Raw genomic sequence first — 22507 nt, 5'->3', positions numbered from 1 at the left:
TGATGCCCCATGTAACTAACAGCAGATCATGTCTGTAGGGGAAAGAGGACACACACTCCCACACACATCAAACCTCATACACACGAACCCACCACACACAGTTTTGGACCGTGGTGTTTGGCTCCTTTATTAGCCTCATCCCACTTTAGGGAAAGACTGCCTTTTTGCCAGCTAAGAAATAAAAAGAGAAATAGGCTGCCCCCTGACGTTCTTTTTTTTTTTTAAAAAAAATGAACTGCATTTCTGGGGTTAAATTTTACAATCCCAAAAGACAGAGACACTTTGTTTAAGAAGGTAGTCTCAATAAAAAACCACAAATAGGAAGAAATCCCCGTATCCATTTCAGCCCGTGCTTCCAAATCCTTTGACAAAACTGCGAGAACATGGTTGTAATTCACAAACCACTGCTGTAAACCCCTCTTTCTCATTCTCTAGACACAACGGCTCTTAATGCGGTGAGTGAATACAAATTAGCACATGGAAGAGATACCACAAAGACCGTTAAGTTAAATTTAGCAGAACCTTCCTGCAGGGGATACTTCTGCTCCCCACAATTATCTGGAAACTTCAAGAATGTGGTGAAATAGGACTGCATTGCTGCCTTCCCGATGCAGGTGAAAACAATTAGAAACCTAACTGACAATGTGACCTCAGTTTCTATGGCAGCTATCTACTCAAGGCTCTGAACCAAAATGTGTATTAAAGGAAACTCTTTGGCGTTCCTGATTTTATGCATGAAGCACCGCCCCCAATGCTATCACATTGATAACAAGAATGTGGGTTTAATGTTAAAAACATCCCCACAGGTGCCCTCCGGCAGGCATCCTTACCTGCACTGACAAACCTCACAAGCCACTAATAACAAACCAACTAGGTAAAAATAGGATTATTCATTGAGAAGTGGAAATCAAAGAAGGAGACATAAAAATGCAGAACGCATAGGAAGGTTCTGAAAGGCCATGCAAATTTCCGGAATGAGAAAGAAAACAGGAACATGCGGTGCATTTATAAACTTTTTAAGTCTGAAACGAATCCTTCTCTGCTTAGATAAATATTCTATCCACACACTTGGTGGGGATTATTTTACATAATTGAAGTCACCTTCTGCATGTTTGTTTTGTTCTCATTTTCACTTCAATTATCGAGAATTTATTTCCTTGGTTAGGAAAATTTTTTTTTAATGCAGATGTTACAGATGAAGCTGTTTATTGCTATTCAGTACTGGGATTGTTTTATTGTTACATATATATTGCTATACATGCACATAGAGATATTATGCACATATAGCTCATATATATTTAGGTGTTTATAATATATGTATATAATTTACATATATTGCACTATACATGCAATAAATACATGCATATAGAGGTATACACGTATTTATTTATACACAGACTCATCCCGATATGCAGTCAGTGAAAAATATGCAATTCTACATAGTTCTTAGCCACAGTAGAAATGATTACATGAACTTTTGTTCATACCCAAAATGCCAGATGCCTTTATTAGTAATAGGCTAGGACCTAAGGATTATTTATATTTGTATAATTTTTCGCATTGAGTGAAGGTTGATTCTGGGAAAATATTGTGGGGTTTTAACCAATAAAGAAACTGTGAATATGATGATATACATGTTGCATGAGGTCATGTGCAGACACAGAGATTTGACCCTGGATGAAATTTGGAGTGAATCAAAATATGGGGGAAGATGCTGGGAATCTGATATAAAGTGGGAATAACCCCAAAGAGGTGATCCTTGAGTTCATTTGTTCACTGAGACAGTCTGGAGAAGAAATGAGGTATATACTTGTGGGAATGTAGTAGCAGAAAGTAGCAGAAAGGAAGCTGAATAATAAGCCAGTGAAAAAGCCATCTGAAATGATGGGTCAGAAAGAGGAAGGTACAACAGCCTGATGTGGAGGAAGGAGAGTGAAATTCTACTGTAAAAAGGCATGGGGGGGGTGCTTCCCTGGTGGCGCAGTGGTTGAGAGTCCGCCTGCCGATGCTGGGGACGTGGGTTTGTGCCCCGGTCCGGGAAGATCCCACATGCAGCGGAGCAGCTGGGCCCGTGAGCCATGGCCGCTGAGCCTGTGTGTCCGGAGCCTGTGCTCCGCAACGGGAGAGGCCACAACAGTGAGAGGCCCGCGTACCACAAAAAAAAAAAAAAAAAAAAAAAAAGGCATGGGGGAGGAGAAAAAAGAGAAAACTTCGAGTTTGGCAATCTTACTTGATATTTGGAAACTCAATGACATGAAAAGTTCTGTTATTATTGTTTGAAATAGTATTTCTCTCGTTATTAGGGAAGGTAATCACCCTTTTTAAAAATTCTTTATTCTAATTTTTCTATTTGTACCTTGGCTACACTATTTCCTTCTAATGCCCTTACATTATTTCCTTTTTTCCTGCCAACTTTGGGTTTAACTTGTTCTTTTTAACAATTTCTTAAAATGGAAGCTGAGGTCATGGACTTAAGACCTTCATTCTTTTCCAATATAGTCATTTAAAGCCATAGATTTCTGCTAAATACTGCTTTTGTGTCATCCTACACATAACAAATTGTACTTTTTTCATTTTGCTCAAGGTACTTTCCCATTTCCCTTTTTATTTTGATCCATTGATGACAAAGAAGTGTGTTTTTTAGTTTCCAGTATTTGTGGATTTTCTGGACAGGTTTCAATAATTGATTATAATTTAATGCTGCTGTGGTTAAAAAACATACATTGTGTTGAATGGATTTTTTAAAATGTGATTGCGACTTATTTTTAGGCCCAGAATATGGTCTAACTTGGTAAACATTCTTTGTCTATTTGATCATTTATACAGGGATACCCTGTTTTATTGTGCTTTGCTGCATTTTACAGATTATATTTTTCACAAATTGAAAGTTCCTAGCAACCTTGCATTGTCGGAGGATGGTTAGCATTTGTTAACAATAAAGCGTTTTTTAACTTAGGTATGTATGTTGTATTTTTAGACATAATGCTATTGCACACTTAATAGATGACAGTATAGTATAAAAATAACTTTTATGTGCACTGAGAAACCAAAAAATTTGTGTGACTTGCTTTATTGCAGTGGTCTGGAATTGGATCTGAAATATCTTTGAGATATGCCCATATGCATCTTAGAAGTAAGCTCAATAATACTTCCAGGATAAAGATTCAACACCCAACAAGGTAAATTTTACAATGTCCACCATACAAACAAAAATTGCCAAGCATGGGAAGCAGCTGGAAAGTACACCTGACATAGCAAAGAATAAAATAAAGCAATCAACATGGACGCACAAATGACCCAGAGGGTACAATATACAGAGAGTAACTTTAAAGAGTTACTATAACTGTATTTTATAGGTGCACAAAGTTAGAGATATGTAAGGCATAAAAAGATCTAAATCAAACATCTAGATATGAGAACTACACTGGGTGAAATGACAAATCCACTTAGTGCAATAACAGTAAATTAGACTTTGGAGGACAAATGACTCATGAACATGCAGACATGACAATAAAAACTCTACACATTAAAACACAGAAAACAGACTTTTAAAAATGCACAAAACTTCTGTGAGAAAATGTTAAGCACCTTAATATCCATGTAATTGAATTTCCTGATAAACGGAATCACAAAAAATATTTGAAGAAATAATGAGAAATCACGTTCCCTATTTGATGTAAAACTTATAATACCAAGCTCCAAGAAACTCACTCAGTGCAAGCACAAAAAATATGAATTAAACTATGATTTATCAAAATCGTAAGATGATGCTAAAGCAGTATTTGGGTAAACTACATAGCACTCCATAAAAAAATTGCTGTAGAGTAGTGATTAAGAGAAAATCTGACAGCATCCAGAAATAAAAGTTAGCTTACATACCATGAAGGAAACAGAAAGATGAATGCAGATTTCTTCTGAAAAACTATGCAAGCAAGAAGGCAATGGCATAACATCTTTAAGGAACTGAGGGGGAAGAAAGTCAATCAAGATTAGAAAAGATACATGCAACCCCTATGTTCACAGCAGTGCTATTTACAATAGCCAAGACATGGAAGCAAGCTAAATATCCATCGACAGAGGAATGGATAAAGAACATGTGCTACATATATACAATGGACTATGACTCAGCCATAAAAAAGAATGAAGTAATGTAATTTGAAGCAACATGGATGGACCTAGAGATTATCATACTAAGTGAAGTCAGAGAAAGACAAATATCATGTGATATCACTTATATGTAGAATCTTAAAAAAATGATACAAATGAACTTATTTCCAAAACAGAAATAGACTCACACACTTTGAAAACAATCTTATGGTTACCAAAGGGGAAATGGGGGGAGGGATAAATTAGGAGTTTGGGTTACATATACACACTACTATATATAAAATATGTAAACAACAAGGACCTACTGCATGGCACAGGAAACTATATTCAGTATCTTGTAATAACCTACAATGGAAAAAACTATGTATTTATATGAATATATATATGAATGAATCACTATGCTGTACACCTGAAACTAACACAACATTGTACATCAACTATACTTCAATTTAAAAAGAAAAATAGTAAAACATTAAAAAATAAAAGCTCAAAAAAAAAATCATACCACCAGCAAAAATATATTTGAAAATTAAAGATGATGTAGACATCTTCAGACATACAAAAGCAGAAAGAATTCATTAACACAGACTACACTACAAGAAACGTTATGGGCACCCTTCAAGAGAAAGGTGTGAGGGCTTCCCTGGTGGCGCAGTGGTTAGGAGTCCGCCTGCCGATGCAGGGGACGCGGGTTCATGCCCCGGTCCAGTCTGGGAAGATCCCACGTGCTGCGGAGCGGCTGGGCCCGTGGGCCGTGGCCGCTGAGCCTGCGCGTCCGGAGCCTGTGCTCCGCAACGGGAGAGGCCGCAGCAGTGAGAGGCCCGAGTACCGCAAAAAAAAAAAAAAAGAGAAAGGTGTAATTTTGGAATGTATTTATACAATGGAATAAAGGAAATTGGAAATTGTAACTACATTGAAAATATGTAAAAATTTTTATTATTATTTAAATCTCTTTAAAGATAACTGATTACTGAAACAAATATGATAACAATGTGGAAATTATAATTACATGGGTAAATATTTTTCTTATTATTTAAATCTCTTTAAACTAATTGATTCTTTAAGCAAATAGGACCTGCTTAGGGGTATTATAACATATGTAAATGTAAAATGAAGGACAACATTAGCACAAAGTTCAGAAGGAGAGAAACATAAGTACAGCCTGGAAATATTCTGAAGCTCTGTGTGAAATACATTGTCACTTGAATGTAGATTGTGATGTGAATAATACATACTATGAATCCTGAAGCAACCAGCAAAATAACAAAATGAAGAGTTACAGTTAACAAATTTACACAGGAAATAAAATGGAATCATAGGGCTTCCCTGGTGGCACAGTGGTTGAGAGTCCGCCTGCCGATGCAGGGGACACAGGTTCGTGCCCCGGTCCGGGAGGATCCCACATGCCGCGGAGAGGCTGGGCCCGTGAGCCATGGCCGCTGAGCCTGCGCGTCCAGAGCCTGTGCTCCGCAATGGGAGAGGCCGCAACAGTGAGAGGCCCGTGTACCGCAAATAATAATAATAAAAAAAAAATTTTAAAAATGGAATCATAAACAAAATTCAATCAATACAAAACAAGTGAGAAACAGGAAAAAGAGAACAAAAAAAAATGAGACCAAAATATAGAAAACGAATAGCAGATATTTCAAACCTTGCCACATCAACAATAACATTAAATGCAAATGGTCTTAAATCCCTAATTAAGAACAGAGCTTGCCAAATTGGACAAAAGGCAAGACCCATACTATATGACATGCTGACAACTATTAGTGTTTCTTTAAAACTCCCTTTAAATATAAACATGTAAGGAGGTTAAAAGGAACTTGACAGAGAAAAGTTATACCGTGCTACCTCAATCAAATGCAACTTGGTGTGGCTGTATTTCCATCACAAAAAGGAGTTACTACTTAAAAAAAAAATTATTTATTTTTATTTTTAGCTGCATTGGGTCTTTGTTGCTGTGTGCAGGCCTTTTCTAGTTGCGACGGGCGGGGGCTACGCTTGGTTGCAGTGCGCGGGCTTCTCTTGCTGCGGAGCACGGGCTCTAGGCATGTGGGCTCAGTAGCTGTGGCACCTGGGCTCAGTAGTTGTGGCTTGTGGCCTCAGTAGTTTTAGCACACAGGCTCAGTAGTTGCAGCACAGGGGCTCTAGGGCACGCGGGCTCAGCAGTTGTGGCTCACGGGCTCTAGAGCGCAGGCCCAGTAGTTGCGGTGCACAGGCTTAGTTGCTCCGTGGCATGTGGGATCTTCCTGGACCAGGGCTCGAACCCATGTGCTCTGCACTGGCAGGTGGATTCTTAACCGCTGTGCCACCAGGGAAGTCCCAAGAGTTACTTCTTGACAATAAAAATGTCAATTTACTAAGACAAAGATGTCTATTTACCAAGACACTTATACACCTAATAACAGGCTCCTCAAAAAGGCCATAGACCAAAACTGGTAGATATGCATGGACAGCCAGAGAAACTCACAATTTAAGTTAAATTAATTTAATCAAGTTAAGATTTAAGTACTCTTTCTTAATAACTGATAGAAAAACGAGACAGAATTAGTAAGGATATGAGAGATTTGTTCAACATGTCCAACAACTTGTCCTAATTGCTATAGAACTGTCCACCCAAGAACAACCAAATAACATTGTAAATCAGCTATACCAGAATAAAAAATTCAGTATTCTCAAAAAAAAACCCACACACAAAAAAGTATTTACAAGCTATTGCTCTGAAATTTTACCCACTGCATTTAATCCTAAAATGTTAACTTAAAAATATATTACAATTAAAAAGAAAAAGAACAGAATAGCCAAAGAGGCATTAGTTTCAAGAGAACACATTTAGTATGTTAGACTGTATTCTGAACCACAATACTTTTCTTTTTTTTTTTTTATTTATTTATTTTTTATTTTTATTTATTTATTTTTTTTGCGGTAGGCGGGCCTCTCACTGTTGTGGCCTCTCCCCTTGCGGAGCACAGGCTCCGGACGCACAGGCTCAGCGGCCATAGCTCACGGGCCTAGCCGCTCTGCGGCATGTGGGATCTTCCCAGACCGGGGCACGAACCCGTGTCCCCTGCATCGGCAGGCGGACTCTCAACCACTGCGCCACCAGGGAAGCCCCCACAATACTTTTCTTAATAAATTTAAAATGACTCTGGTCCTATCTAGAACATTTTTTTCTTAAGTCCAAAGGCCTGATTCAACTTTATGTTCTTTCTACTATGATCCTAATCCCCTAATATCCATTTCCACACATGTTCCCTAGATTTGTTTCTGTATAAATTAGAAGACTTAGAACATTTTTTTAATTTTAATTTTTTAGTTCACATTTAAAAAAACAGATGTAGAGTTGACTTATCATTTTATTTTTAACAAGAGATTTCTGGAACCTATTGGAAGGGTAAAGGGAAATATTAGTTACCTTTTAAATTAGTACAGAGGGTGCTTGACTCTCTGTCTTTGTTTTCTATACTTAATTTTATACTTATAATACTAATCATTTGAAAAAATTAAAGTTATATATTAAATAATTCTGGAATATTATTTCCTTTTATGTAGTAAGTATAAATTAGTACCTCAGGACAACAATCTAGTGAAATGCATGGGTGTTCACAGCTGTCAAAGTTTTGCACACTAGTATTCCATTTCTTAAGAAATCCAAGGACTCTTTATTTTTCTTCTTCAAATACAGCATTCTGAGGAGTTTCATGTGAAATTTCAAGCATGACAGAACGCTATCAGAGGGTTGATAACTATGCCTTCAAAAGAGCCTGAAAAGAAGCTTTGCTCCAGTATTAAAAGAACCGGGTTTGACCTTGGGGTGCAGAGAACTGTACATTAAGAGAGCAGAGAAATTCCGTATACATTCTGACATGAAGAACACGGTGAGTAAGAGGATGAAGCAAAGTATAGAGCAGCTGCTTAAAGGATGAAGATACATATATATCATGAGTAACTTCCTAGATGTGGACCTTCTTGAGACTTTATAAAGAGCCCTTAATGAGGCACGTGCAAAACTGAATCTCAAGGAGGTTATTGGTCTACGGTTCCTGCATTAATGGCATCCTGTGGGGTTCAGTAGCCAATACGACCTGCACATTTTAGAGCTTCAACTTCTCGGGAGTGTGAGAAGGAAAGATATGAGTAGGAATTAATGGTAGCTTCTGGGCTGAGAGTAGGAGGAGGACATCTTCACTGCTGGTGAGTGGGTTAAAGATGTAGACAGAATTGAGGATGAAGCTGCTGCACCATTTGCAGCAACATGGATGGATCTGGAGATGATCATTCTAAGTGAAGAAAGTCAGAGGAAGACAAATACCATAGGATATCACTTACATGTGGAATCTGAAATATGATATAAATGAACTTATTTATAAAACAGAAACTGATGCACAGACATAGAGAACAGACTTGTGGTTGCCAAGGGGTGGGGAAAGGGATGGAGTGGGAGGTTGGGGTCAGCAGATGCAAACTATAACATATAGGATGGATAAACAACAAGGTCGTACTGTATAGCTCAGGGAACTATGTATAGTATCCTATGATAAACCATAATGGAAAAGCATATATATGTATAATATATATGTACATATGTGTATATATATATGTATAACTGAATCACTTTGCCGTACAGAAACACAACATTGTAAATCAACTGTACGTCAATAAATTTTTTTAAAAAACATGTAAATAAAATAAAAATCAGAACACATGAATTTTTTTTCCTGTCAGCCTAGATAATTTTAACTAGATCATTCCCAAGGTATGCTACACAGCAAAACCACCACTTTTCTACCTGAGACCAATGTAATGTGTTCCTAAAATGTAATCTTATTTTAGTTCCATGCTGTAAATTGCTTTTGTCAGCTCAATATGGACGAGAGTGTAGGAGTGAGCATTCTGTTAACATATGGTGACTCAGGTGGACCAATTGAGGGTATAAAACAAGAGTACACAAGCCTGAGGAAGAACTCTTGTCCCTCAAATGATTCAGTTTTAGATATGTTTTTCTTTTCAGAACAGGTGTTGTGCGTGAAAGTTAGACAAGGTGATGAAAATTTCAAAAAGCGTTTATCTATTTGCAAAGATCTCCCAGCCGCTGGGTATTTGAAAGGACTTAACCGGGCTCTATGGAGCGTAGTAGATAGAGGTTTTATTTAAAGGCAAAGAAAAAAGAAGGGAGGGAGAGGGGGAGAGAGAGGACAGAGATGGAGAGAAGAGAGATACACAGAGAGGGCAAGAGATAGAGACTAAGAGAGACAGAGATGCAGCAGGCAAACCCCAGGGTCCAAAAGACATCCCAGGCACCAGCTCCCTGGGGTTTTATTTTTCCATGTCCTGTGCTCCATCTCAGAACTGGACCTCCCACGCCTGTAGGGGAACCTTCATCCTTTCTTGGTAAGAGTCACAGCAGAACTTCCCAGCAAGCTTTGAATCCCCTTTTGCAACCAAGCCACACCATGTAACCAGTAAGGCCAGCGACACACCATCGGTAAAGAAACTTGAGTCTTGGGATCACCACGGGAATTTCGGACTTTAATCACACGTCACAAAATCCCACTGCCCTTGTGCAAAAATCAGAGAAAGAGAGACAGCTTTTCCAGTCTGCCTGCGAATCAACTCTATCTTTCATCACTGTGACATGTGTCTGGGGAGCAATGTATTCAGGAATGAACTGAGGGAAGAAAATGTATTTATGGGCTGATCCTTGTCTCCAGAGGGTCACATCTGACACTTGGGTGCAATGCAGGAAGCATCTCAAGGTTTATACAACAAACATCACAAATTCCTAGTATAATATACACTCCTGGTAACTACGGTCACCCTTCTGTGTATCAGATGCTCACAACGTATTCATGTTATAACTCAAAGTCAATTATACCTCAATAAAGCTGGAAAACTAAAACAAACACCACAGTTAGGACTTGAAACTCAGGGACGTAAGCTCTATCACCTACTAATCAGGAGTGAATAGAGTTACCTGCTAGCTAAAAGCCACTAAATCAGTGGCTACTTAGGGAAGTATCATAACCAAAAACCAAACAACCACCACCACAAATTAGAAGCAAAGAAAACCCAAATACAAGAAGTTTAACTCCTGTGACTGTCATGAAATCACCAGTTAAACACTCAGTACCCCCCACAATGAGAATTGTGATCTTTGGGGCGGTGGTGTTACATGCTTTATGAAGGCACATGCACACTTTTGGTTTATTCTTTGTTACTTTTCTTTTTATTTGTTAACTTTTTATTTTATATTGGAGTATATTTGAGTAACCATGGTGTGTTAGTTTCAGCTGTACAGCAAAGTGATTCAGTTGTACATAGACATGTATCTATTCTTTTTCAAATTCTTTTCCCTTTTAGGTTGTTACATAATACTGAGCAGAGTTCCCTGTGCTCTACAGTAGGTCCTTATTAGTTATCTATTTTACATACAGTAGTGTGTATATATCAATTCCAAACTCCCAATCTATCCCTTGCTCCACCCTTCCCCACCCCCAGCCATAGAGACTTCGTTCTCTAAGTCTGTGAGTCTGTTTCTGTTTTGTGAATAAGTTCTTTTGTATCAGTTCTTTATAGAGTCCACATGTAAGCAGTATCATACGATATCTCTCTTTCTCTGTCTGACTTATTTCACTCAGTATGACAATCTCTAGGTCCACGCTTGTCCTAACCACTGGGGTCTGCAGGTCAGGGAATTGGTTGCCTAAGGAGATTTTCTCCAAGTGGTGTTGCACTGTGGTCTTAACCACGAGAAATACTGGTTCAAACAAACTTAATTTGTTCCCATTTCCCCTCTACCCGGGGCTTCAGGGTATTAACTGACCAACCTCCAGGAAGGTGAGTTAAAAGAAAATAGCTTCTCAAGCATATTTAACCTCAAAACCTGCCCAAACACCTTCATGGAAAATCTCATTTTGGGAAATACGGACCTAAGACAAGAGTTCCTGAGCTCAGGGGGCTGATCAGATACGTCTATGGAGCTTTTAGAAACATATCCAATCCTGTTGGTCAGTCTAGACCTCCTCCTGAACCAGGGTCTCCAAGGTACCCCATGTATTCCCAAACTACCTCTTCTGGTGTTTCGGGGAGAGAGTAGACACGCAGGCGTTTCTGTCTCCCCGTGAATATGCACTCTCCAACATCTTTAAGGTAACTGTTACAAATACTGAAGAAAATCGTGGGACTTTAGATCATGTATGTCAAAGGAAAGGAAACAGCAAGTCAACATAACTCTGTCATCAGGGTATGGCTCAACAATCCCTTTTAATTTTTTTCTTTTTATAATTGCACATGGACGCGACTTCCAATAAGCTTTGCCAGGGCTCCCATCACTTTCCCTGTCAAGGTGTCAGGCATCTGTTGCAACTGATTTAGATGATAGTGGCCAGATGACCTGCAGAAGTCAGGCAATTAATCAGATAACAGGAAACATGCTACTAAAAGAGGCAAGTAATTGAAACAGCTTCCCTGAGAAGCTGTAATCAATCTACTCGCTACTTAGAAAATATATGGATATTGAATAAGTATGTCACATCCCTCCCCCACCCTACCCCCAGCAAGTTTAAAATATTTGGGTGATGCTTAGCTGCATATTTTAGTGTTATCAGCCGTTCAGTCCCACCCCTCAAAAATCCTTCCCCTTCCCCTCTCCAAAGGGAAGGTGGGAAACAGGAAAGACGTATCAAAATAGGAAGAGCCGTCTTTTCTTTTTAAAGCAAACTAAGCTAGCATCTGTTTTTGAGGATCCGTAGTTTCCAATGCAATTTTCCATGAAGGATAGATGGAAATCCGATTTTGCATTTAAAATAAAGCAAAAGAAGACCGAAAAGACATTTCTCCAATGAAGACATACAGGTGGCCAACAGGCACATGAAAAGATGCTCAACATCATTAATTATTAGAGAAAATGCAAATCAAAACCACAATGAGGTGTCACCACATACCAGTCAGGATGGCCATCATCAAAAAGTGTACAAACAGTAAATGCTGGAGAGGGTGTGGAGAAAAGGGGACCCTGTGGCACTGTTGGTGGGAATGTAAGTTGGTGCAGCCACGATGGAGAACAGGATGGAGGTTCCTTAAAAACTAAAAACAGAGCTACCATATGACCCAGCAATCCCACTCCTGGGCGTATATTCAGACAAAACTATAATTCTAAAAGATACATGCACCCCAATGCTCACTGCAGCACTATAGTCAAGAAATGGAAGCCACCTATATGTCCATCAACAGGTGAATGGATAAAGAAGATGTGGTACATATATATAATGGAATATTACTCAGCCATAAAAAAGAATGAAATAATGCCATTTGCAGCAACATGGATGGACCTAGAGATGATCATACTAAGTGAAGTAAGTCAGACAGAGAAAGACAAATACATATGATATCACTTACAGGTGAAATCTAAGAAAAGGATACAAATGAACTTACTTACAAAACAGAAACAGACTCAGAGACAAAGAAAACAAGCTTACGGTTACCAAAGGGGAAAGGATGGGGAGGGATAAATTAGGAGTTTGGATTAACAGACACACACTACTATATGTAAAATAGATAATCAACGAGGACCTGCTGTATAGCACAGGGAACTCTGCTCAATATTCTATAATAACCTAAATGGGAAAAGAATTTGAAAAAGAATAGATACATGTATAACTGAATCACCTTGCTGTACACTGGAAACTAACACAACATTGTAAATCAACTATACTCAAATATAAAATAAAAATAAAAACCTGAAAAAACATTATTTATATGCAGAAAAAATGAAAATGAATAAATTACTTCTCCAGTCAAAGTGGCAACGGAGACCTTACCTCTGGAGAGTTCAACTCTGAAATCATTGAGCCAATTTCAGAGGTGGACCGTGCAGGATACAGTCCAACCAGAAGCAAGACAAATTTGGAATTTAAAAAAAAACTGGTTCCCATATACAATCTTGTCTGAGTCATTTCTATACTTCATCTTGTTCCACTGCTGCTCAAATAGTACATGTTGCATTCCTCCTACAGGCTGGAAAATATCACAATAATTTACATATATGTTCGTACTATAGGCTTGCAAATAATTATCTGGAATGGATTTTATAGTCACTAATCTTTGGCTTCTTTCTTAATTATAAAAATATTAAAATAAATTTACTCATAATTTTTTTTTTTTCTGAGGCCATCAGATTACGTGCTCCTACACTGTTTGGATTCTATTAGGCTTCCCTAAAGGAGATGACTTTTTCTGGCTTTAGATATTTAAAAGAAAAAGCATGTTTAAAAGTCAGAGAAAGGGTGAAAAAGAAAAGGTTAAAACAATCTAAGTTCCTCATAACTTTGCCCACTGATTACACACACGGCCCCTGGAAAATGAAAAGGGCACATCATCAAGGGGAGAGTTTGTTTTCTCAAGTCTGGAAAGTAATCACTTTAATTTTCAGGGCGACAGACTGCCTACTCGTGACAAACGAACTAAATTCTGACCATACAATGCTTCTGGATCAGTGTGGGCATTTTTCCCCCAAATCACTGCCATGGAATGGACAGGGGGGAGCATTTGGGCATCTTCTTGTTTTCTTCTGTTGAGTTTTGTTTTGTTTTCCCTTTGAGAGATGCTTCTCACTGTCACTGCAACATAGAGCACAAAGCCTCTGAACACATCTTCTGATGGCAGGGATTAAATAAATGCCATTATATTCTAGAACTGAAGATGGTGTATGAAAATACATACTATGTGGTACACGAAGCAACAGAATCAACCCAGAGGCTGCAGAGAGGAGGGACCAGTTAGGTCCCTGGGGAAGAGGGCTTTCTGGGAGAGCTGCTTAGGGGTCTTTGGCAGGTGGCCACACCAGGAAGATAAACTGCACACAAGGTGCACGAAGCCACAGAACAGAATCACATATTCAGAGAACAGTGGGTGTTCGAACAAGACAGGGTCTCCTGAAGCTGCTGGCTGCCTTTCCCAAGATCAAGCCCTGGATAACGCAAAGGACAAGAAGGAAAAGCCAGAGACAGCAAGCCCACGTTTGCCTGGGGCCGTCGCAACTGGTGTGTTGATGGGGTGCGTGGAGAAGCTGATGGCGGGGTTAGCCTGGGGTAGCCCTGAAAGTCTGTGGGGACTAAATGAAGAGGAGGAGAGACTGCCTTTTGCTTCATTTCTATGCCCCCCTGGCTTCCTCCTTCACCTGGCTTCTCGAGGCTCCCAGTCTCCTGAGTCAAACAAAGGCAGTGTGAATGAAAAACGTGTCACCTGCCGTATCAGTAAACAAAGGATATTGCAGCCATCAAGCCCACAGCCACTGCAGCTGCCCCAGTGTTTTTGCCCTGAGGGGATTCAGGATGGAGAAAAACAGGATCCTGGCCCCAGAGACTTAAGATGCATATCAGAGGAATGATTTCAATGCATCTCCCCATGCATAGAAAGTGCTAAATCCATTAACTTGAGATATGTGGTTTTTAGTTAACAGGAATCTTTTGACATTCTGGTCTTTGTTGCCAAAACTTCTATACATCCAGGCTCCTCCCAGACCTCTTTGGAGCTGTCCCCCAGAGCTACCTGAGAGGCTGCCTCCCAGACTTAGGTCCTCAGTTTTGTCCTCCAAATAAAACAGAATTCTCAACTTTTAGGTGGTGCAGTTTTTTCAGTCGACCAGCAGCATGGGGAAGTTGGAGTTTGTGAGAAGCTGAGAAAGACAGGTGGTGGGCGGATCCCCTCTGCCTTGAATGTGTCTCATGACTGCACATTTGGGGATGAGAAGAGGAAGGGGAGGGCATGGGTGTTGGCCCCCATCCTGCATTTGCCAAATGTGACCCCCTAGACGCCTTGACGCCCTCCTGTTTGCCCTGAGAGGTCGCAGAAGTCTGCAGTTTTGAAAAGGTACTGTTTATTTTTTTTCCTTTTTTCATCCAGTTGTTTGAGACATAATTGACTTCCAGCAGTGTATCAGTGTAAGGTGTACAGCATAAAGATCTGACCTACATACCTCATGAAATGATGATTACAACACGTTTAGTGAACATCCATCACATGGTATAGACACAAAAGTAAAGAAATAGAAAAAAAGTTCTTTCCTTGTGATGAGAGCTCTTAGGATTTACTCTCAACAACTTTCACATAAAATGATCAGCAGTGCTAATTATATTCATCACCTTGCACATTACATCCCTAGTACTTATTTATCTTGTAACTGGAAGTTTGTGCCTTTTGACTGCACCTTTATCCAGTTCCCCTCCCCCCAACCCCTGTCCCTGGTAACCATAAATCTCAACTCTTTTTCTGTGAGTTTGTCTGTCTTTGAAGTATAACTGACCCACAACGCCGTGAGTTCCTGTTTAAAATACCCACATTCTACTCTTCAAATCCTACATGGACTTGACCACCAAAGCAATAAGCATAACAGGTGATACTAAATGATTCTGAAGGGTCTAAAGAAGTGTGTAGGTGTCACAGAGACCATTGTAAAGCTATATTTTTTCCTAAGCACTTACAGACTATTACAATAATTGATTATGTATTAAGTCATAAAAAATTTCAACCAAGATCAAAGATAAAGTACCCTAGAGACCATACTTTCTGTCCCTTACTTCATATTATGTGAACATTGATTGACATTAATTTGTAAATTAATAAGAAGGTAGATAATGAATTCTTGCCTATTTAATAAAATATAGAAACGTGCATAGGTAAATAATCATGAGTTACAGACGACATCATCACCAGAATTCTAAAGATTAGAACTAAAGAATAATGGGAATACTACCTATCAAAATACTATGTTGATATAAAATTGGATCATGGAGGGAATTACATTCTTAAAATTTTTAATTAAAAAATAAACTATCTCAAAAGTGATGATGTGCAATGTTCATATAAAGAGAATAACAAACAGCAGAAACCCCAAGAATGTAAAAGGAAAGCAATACCATAAACAAGAGAAGAAATAAACAGTACAGAGTAGGAAGGGACAAGTGAGAAATTCTGCACCACCAGGAGTTGTTGTTTGGGGAAGAAAAAAAACAAAAACAAAAAAAACTGTAAAAAGATGCACACCTCTGACAATACTAAGAGATGAGATGAAATACAAAAAAACAACATTATAAATGGAGACGGAGTCATAGCTACAGGTAAAGTAGAGATTATAAGAAGAAGAGAATACCATCACGCCTTCAAAGACTTTGCCATATGAGACAAATGTCAAGGCAAAGTTTAAGAATCATTTTAGGGCTGGTTTACTAAGAAGTAAAAAGATGGAAAATCCTATGTGTTAAAGACCCTGCAGTAGAGGCTATAATAAGCCTTCCCACAGAGTTTAAAACTTCAGGCCCAGAAGACTCCCATGGGCTGTTCAAGAATACATCATACTACTAGTTTTATGGGAACAAAAACACCCAAAAACCAATAAACAGTGGAAATGGAATGGCCCCCAACTCACTCTTTAAGGCTGAGTGAGCTCAACACTCAACCTTGACAAAGAGACTGTGAGAAACGAAACCAATCAAAATTCCATTGCACTTACAGATTTAGTTTCAAATATCTAAAGAAATGATTCACAAGTCTTCTTCCACCGTGGATAAAATAAGAGTGTACCACGACCTCCTTGGGCATGTCCCTAGGTATCAAAAGTGTTTTTTTTTTTTATTAGAAAGCCTAGAAATGCAATTTCTCCCAGTGTTGGATTTGGAGAGGAAAAGCAGCAGCATTGGAATGGAAGGAGAAAACGCAGGGATAATACTGGATTCTCGTGTCTCAGAACACTGGCATGAGGCATCCACTGGAAATTACTGAAGAGATGAGAACAAAATACAAAAATGATACAGCGAACACCACTGTAGATGGGGAAGCGCCATCTTTACATCAGACATGAGAAGGGGAGACATGTCTTGAGGTGATGTTTGACCCTCCTGAGTTGGGCAAATATAAATGACTGCTCAGATGAAGCAAAGGTTCAGATGTGAATCCTCAGCATCCCTCATGCATTTTGGGTCAACCCACTTAGGAAAGCATGACCTTCCAAAGCTGATCACAGACACAGCCTACCGCAAACCGACGATTACCCTCTTGGGTGCACCTACAACCCTGTGAAAGCACCAACAAGACTGCAGATGGCATGCAACCCTTTCTTTGTAAAAGGCAATGAAAATTAAAAATACATATCCATTTAAGGACGCATATCCATGTAACAGACTTCATTTAAATAAAGAAAGAAAACCCTAAATGGAGGATTCCCAGTGACATTTAACTCAGGTTGGGGAGAGGGGTCACTGAATACATTCTTTTTTTCTTTTTTTTTTTTTGTGGTATGCAGGTCTCTCACTGCTGTGGCCTCTCCCGCTATGGAGCACAGGCTCCGGACGCGCAGGCTCAGCGGCCATGGCTCACGGGCCCAGCCGCTCCGAGGCACGTGGGATCCTCCCGGACCGGGGCACGAACCCATGTCCCCTGCATCGGCAGGCGGACTCTCAACCACTGTGCCACCAGGGAAGCCCCATTCATTTTCTTTTCGTCCACGTCCTGGCTTTTGTTTGGTGTGGTGAGGCTATGGATGGTTACCGCATGGTTTACAATACCTAATTAAACAACGAAGTAGATAAAACTACACAGAATTCAGCATGCAAGAGCCAAGGAGGGGGGTGCCTGACCCAGCTCTGGTGATGGACCAAATTCTGCACCCCAGGGTGCAGATATAAACCCAATAGAACAGCTTGCCAGGGGGCATTTGTGGAGAAGGTCATTCCAGAAGGACAAACATCACAGAGGAAGTGGTCAGGTACCCACAGCAGGATATATGCGGGTGTGTGTGTGTGTGTGTGTGTGTGTGTGTGTGTGTGTGTGTTCAGGAGCTTAATGCTGTCACCTGCGAATACTTAGAAAAACAGACAGAAGGAGAATGGAAGACAACCAGCAAAATGAGAAATTCCGTTCCTGAAAACGATTCTCTGGGAACCACCGTGAATCTTTTTTTTTTTTTAAATAGTGCAAATTCTTGCACTATGTAGCATTTTGTTCCTCGTGTTAGAGCGGAAATGATGAATGACTGGACTTCAGGAATTGAGAAATTTCCCTTGTCAACAAAAGAAATGGAAGGGAGAGTTGCCTGCCAGTCCTTAGCCCTACCCTATGCCCGTGGCATGGACATGACGTGCATTTACATGGGGTGAATAGTAAACTCTCTCACTCTGTTGTATTTTATTATTTTTCCTCCTCTGTATATCCGTGGGAAAACCAGTTTCAAAAAATAAGAAAAAGTTGCCTAGTCAATACTGTATGTATTTACATGGCTATAAAAAACCACCCAAAACTAGATCTTTGGGGAAAAAAAAAACAAAAAAAAAAAACAAGGTTATTTCTTCCAAAGGCTTTTCCAGCATATCATTCTGAAACCACATTTTGTTAACACAATATTTAACTTGGGTGTTGGTGAATATTTTCTGAAGTTGGTATGCATCTCAGGCTTGTAAACCAAGAACTAGCAAAGAATACGAAGTCTATGGTTTCTGCATGTTTATATTTGTACATGAAAGTTCATTAAAAATAGGGATGATTTAATTTAATTAATAATCTATCTAGAAATTAGAAACCAATACAGACCAATACAGACTTTGGAAAGTCAGTGGGATTGTCTCCACAAAGTTTTCTGCAAATGAAATAAAACCAGTGCTATCTTTCAACAAACTCCTGAGTTGAGTATGTAACACAAATCTTTTTAAAATGTAGCAGTTTGAAGAAAAGGAAAATGTGAAGGAGGCATATGTCAAATCAAAGAAGGTAATAGAATAATTTTTAAAAATCCACATAAATATCTTTGTATCAAGTGTTAAACTCTGTCAAGGAACATACTTCATGCCTCAGCTGGGAGTGAAAGGTATACAAGTGGTCTACTCAGAGGGTTACAAGAGGAACAACTGTTTTAAGTAGAAAACTGGAGCTAGAAGCCCCCTGGGTCATCACGAGTATATCACAGACTCCTAAGATGCAAAAGGGACGCCAGGCAGGCTCATTTTAGGTGCATCTCCTCTGCTACTTCCACCAGCAGCCTGGAGCACACACACTAGCTAGTTAAAGATAGGAAATGGAGCATTTGCTTCTGACAAAAGTTTTTCAAAATAGAGTAACTACCACCCATTTGGGGAGCTAGTTAAAAATACTGATACGTGGGCTTCCCTGGTGGTGCAGTCGTTAAGAATCTGCCTGCCAATGCAGGGGACACGGGTTCAAGCCCTGGTCCGGAGATCCCACATGCCGCGGAGCAACTAAGCCCGGGTGCCACAACTACCGAGCCTGCGCTCTAGAGCCCGTGAGCCACAACTACCGAGCCCACATGCCACAACTACTGAAGCCCGCGCACCACAACTACTGAAGCCTGCGTGCTACAACTACTGAGCCCACATGCCACAACTACTGAAGCCCGCTGCCTAGAGCCCGTGCTCCACAACAAGAGAAGCCACCGCAATGAGAAGCCTGCGCACCGCAACGAAGAGTAGCCCCTGCTCAGCAACTAGAGAAAGCCCACGCGCAGCAACAAAGACCCAACGCAGCCAAAAAAAAAAAAAAAAAACCCTGATATTTGCATTCTATTCCAAGAGAATACATCGTTCTGTGATGGGGGGGTAGGGAGGGCTGTTCCAGAAATATATAACTTCCTACAAGCACTCCCAGATGAACCGGATTCTGATGAGACGGGCACAGTTCACACTGGGTGCCTCAGATCCACACAAAGACTCACACACCTGGGACAGTCCACAATTGGCTCTCAGTATTCAAGGACATTGGCTTAGCCCCCAGCTGGGTGGGTAGGTGGATGGAGGTGTTGGGGAGAATGATGGGGAGTATTGGCCCAATGAAAGCGGACGGTAAAAAAAAAAAAAAAAATTAAAAGAAGGGACTTCCCTGGTGGTCCAGTGGTGTGGCCACAAATAAATAAATTAAATTAATAAATAAATAAATTTTTAAAATTTTAAATTAAAAACAATTTTTAAAAATTAAAAAAATTTATTTTTAAAAACAATTTAAGAAAAGGAAAGAAAGGGGACTGTAATTGGGAGAAGTTCTGGATCTGAATAAAAAGCTTACCCAATTTCCTGCCATGAATAGGACTAATACTGAAGTTTCGATGGACAGGATCTCTTGCATTATTCATCAGGTCATGAGTCCCACTCAGGAGATGGATTCCAGCAAGTGGGTGGTATGCCAAGAGTACACACTGTGGTTTGAAAGATGTTGTACATTGTCCAAGATTGAGATGCTTTCTCAGAAATGAGAAGGTCCTCTCTCACGGGCACAAGTCCCCATGAGAAGGTCCTCTCTCACGGGCACAAGTCCCCATCAGGGGAGTGTTCCACAGAGGTGCCAGTTCTGGAAAACTTGATCAGGCTCCATTGGGTGACTAACATTATTCAAATAGATGCACGTATTTGTACTGAGGTTTTGGAAGCAGGTCATGGCCAGGTAGTACGCGTTTCCTTTCCATGAGGGGGCATTTTGCTCTGTGTGAGGTTATTGTTTTGTCATTAGCAAATGCATGAGCCCATTTTAATGCCCGTTTTGTGTGCTGTTCTGCTTGTCAGATGCAGAGAGACTAGTGAATGATGTTTTAGGGCAGATGAATGAACCTGATATAGAATTCTCTTGGTTTTGAGGTGCCAAGTTTTATCGTTTTTAAATTCAATTGTTGTATGAAAAAGGAACTGTATCTATGCCTTTATGAGATAATATAGCTCCAAGGACACACACACACACACACACTCCACCATCATTTAGGGAAACAAAAATTGGGGAAGAATATATATGAAAAACAGCATCTAACTGAGAAAAAAGAGTAGGAGATTGTGAGGCATCCTTAATTAGAAGATGTAAAGATGTCCCCTGGTCTGCCTGACACACCCAACTCCAGACATGGCAGCAATTATCAAACAGACCCAATAAATTCAGTGTCACAGAGACACCCTCTTCCTCCCAGACTACCTGACAGTTTGTTTTTGAATCTTCAGCATCTAACACAACATCCTCATTACTGGACGAATGAATGAGTTTATTTAGGTTGTTATCACTTCCCTAATATTTCTGCGTGTACCGTATCTCCCATGTACTGTGGTTTTGTTTTAAATCTCAAATGAGCTTTACAAGGTAGGCACGGGATTTTACTTAAACAAAGGAAAAAAATGAAGATCCAATGAGGTTGAACTTGCCTAAGGATCAGTTGGATAGTACGGGAGATGTACACTGAGGTAAAGTTGCGAGGGCCAGTGATACGTGGGGGTAACACCTCTGCAGGGTGAGAGGCTGGCGGAGAATCGGGCAGGAAGATTCTCCAGAATATGGCACAGGTCTGATACCTATGAAGGCAAAGCGCTAGAGGGAGAAGCAAGATGGCACAGAAGACGCACCCGACAGACGTGCTGATCTAACTGGGGCATAGCCGGCCCAGGGCAGGTTCTGAAGCAAGACTGCCCCTCGGCGGGGGTCTCCCATTGCCAAGACTCGCTGAGAACCCCGTTTTGCTCAGTCCCGAGCTGGGGGGCAAGATCCGAAAGGCCCTAAAGCTGGAAGCGCTCCACCAGAGGCACAGCTCACAACTGCGTGGGGAGTCACCGAACACAGATCCGAGCCACACTCTCCGGGGCCATCACGCTCACGGCACAGAGCCAGAACGGGGCACAGCAGAAGCAGAATCCAGCCCCTGAAACCCCCAAACCGTGGCTCCCTGCAGGCTGTTGCTTAAAACACCCACATACTACTCTTCAAATCCTACATGGACTTGACCACCAAAGCAATAAGCTTTGTGGTACTAAATGACCCTTCCCACTGAAGGGTCTAAAAAAGTGTGTAGGTGTCACAGAGACCCTTGTAAAGCTGTGTTTTTTTCCTAAGCGCTTACAGACTATTACACTGATGAGATCTGCCTCCCAAGACGAAACTGGGAAAGGCTGGTTTCAAACGTCTTACGTGTGTACTCAGGGCTCTTTGTCGTTATGCGTCTCAGAGGCCGACGACCCAGAAGCAGAAGTTGCTTCGAGGAGGAAGGAGATGGCGCCTCAGAACGTGGAAGAACAGAACTGCGGGCTAAGCTCCGGCCGCTGTGTGTCTTCAACTTCCCCGCTGCCGCGAGGGGTCACCAGGGGCCGACGTGGAAAATCCCGCTTGCCACCACCTTGAGGCATCCTCGCCAGGCCAGGGTGACAGCTATAGAGCTGCAAGACTCCAGCCTCTGCTGGTTTTGCTTCTAGAATTTTTCAGCTCCCCTCTCCCCACTACGGTGATTTCCTTGACCTGCTGAATCCCTACTCCTTGCAGCTCACAGAATACTTTTTTCATATTCTATGTACAAGAGTCTCCCGTGTCCACCTATTCTTTCAAGAAAAGGTGAATAAATAACATGTCTTTGTTGTCTTTGTTGCTTTGTTCAGCGCTA

Source organism: Mesoplodon bidens (assembly GCF_964165515.1).
Source record: "Mesoplodon bidens genome assembly, chromosome: X".
Classification (NCBI taxonomy): domain Eukaryota; kingdom Metazoa; phylum Chordata; class Mammalia; order Artiodactyla; family Ziphiidae; genus Mesoplodon; species Mesoplodon bidens.
Note: the sequence above shows the minus strand (reverse complement) of the source record.